The sequence below is a fragment of the Carlito syrichta genome, unplaced genomic scaffold, assembly GCF_000164805.1.
Source record: "Carlito syrichta isolate Samal-C Ts95f unplaced genomic scaffold, Tarsius_syrichta-2.0.1 Scaffold316271, whole genome shotgun sequence".
In the NCBI taxonomy this organism is placed as follows: domain Eukaryota; kingdom Metazoa; phylum Chordata; class Mammalia; order Primates; family Tarsiidae; genus Carlito; species Carlito syrichta.
The window spans coordinates 389,730-391,585 of NW_007260367.1; positions in this window are offsets into that span (position 1 = coordinate 389,730).

The window sequence follows — 1,856 nt, forward strand, 5'->3', positions numbered from 1 at the left end:
AGCTAGTGTCATATAACTCACATTATAAGCCCAAGGACCTTGGTCCTCTGCCAGCCTGAATGGTTGTACCACTCCTTACCTGTTTTGACCAGGAGAAAAACTGTAGATATTTTCCAAGACTCAGCTCATTTCCCTGTGGATGTTCCTAAATATTCCAGGCCTTGGTGCTTGCATTTTATTATGTCCTAGCTTTTGGCATTACTTTATTTGAAAATATATGCTATTACATAAATCTAATATTGGCATCCACTCTGCTTATCTTATTATCCCAATATTCCATGACTTTGGGAAGACCATCAACTTAAGTCCCATTAGACTTGCTAAGAAAACAATTAACAAAGTATTTCTCAAATATTACAGTCTATCCGCTATCATTGGATGCCAAGGACCTGCAGCACTAAAACAGTTTCAGAGATGGGTTCGTGCTCAAGCTTCCTTTGGCCTATTATACTTTCTCCAGTGTCTTAGTTTCCTAGTGCTGCCATCACAAAAATACGTGCCACAAACTGGGTGGATTAAGACAAAAGAAATGGATTCTCTCATAATTCCAGAGACTTGAAGTCCAACCGGGTTATTGGCAAGGCCATGCTCCCTCTGAAGTCTTAGAGGAATCTTTACTTGTTGCTTCCTGGCTTCTGGAGGTGACTGACCTTGGCATTCCTTGGCTTGCAGCTACAGCACTTCAATCTCTGTTTCCACAGCCACGTGTCATTCTCCTCTCTGTGTGTTTCTGTCTTCTTCTCTTCATATAAGAACAACAGTCATAGCAGATTAGGGTTCACTCTGATGATTACATCTTCAAAGACTCATTTCCAAATAAATTCACATTCACAGAAACCAAGCGTTCAAACCTCAATATGTCTTTTGGGGGAACACAATTCAACCCAAAACACCCAGTAACTTCTATACTATCTGTCACCATATCTTCCTGGCTTTTCTCGAAGCTTTTTCTAATGAGCTTCCATCACTCACTTCTATCTGATCCCTTGCCTTCATCTCTGAACCACACAGGAACTCAGATCCACTAGCTGTTTCTTTATCTTGTTTGCTCTGATAGGATGCTTCTTAGACGATGTCTGGAGCGGGGAAACAAATGACCAGAAAATGTTGATTTCATCAACAGAGCTAGAAATGTAGACAGGGATGGCGACAAGGACAGTTCTGATTGATAACGGATGTCCAAACGAGTAAAGCTTCAGGTTTGCAAGCATCAGGTTTGCCACCCTATGTAGCTTGTAATATTTTTCTTTAACATCCTGAGTTGTCTTCAGTTTGTAGCGTATATCTTCGGTTTCACCAACATTGGAGCAGATAGCTTGAGGTGCTCCATGAGAGCATTTGACTTTGAAATTCAGTGGGTGTCTGCATTGCTACAGTTTTTATATTATATACCCAGAAGGGTATTTTGTAAAAGAAATGCATTTCAAATCGCAAGACCATCAGCTGAAAAAACAATCTACCTTTTTTTTTCAGTCCCTATCCTGTATTTACCTGGACTCAATGTCTATCAAAGTTTTGTTCTATGTGAAAATTACTAATACCTCACTACATCTTCACTCGAATGGAGATAAATTAAGATTTTAAAAAGCTAACATTCCTTTAAGGGTCTGTTGAGCCCTATTCACCTTCAATGGGTTAGCTCATTTAAATCTCACGCCAACACTTTAACTTAGATATGTTTTTTCTTGTCTTACATTTAAAGAAACTGAGCTTTATCCAACCAGTAAATTGAAAAACTAGAATATGTTGAAACTTCTATATTCTAAAACTCACACTATCTAACTTACAATAACATTTTTCTCATGAGAAAAGAAATGCATTCTTTCTGTAAAGCTGTTTACATTATAGAAATATAC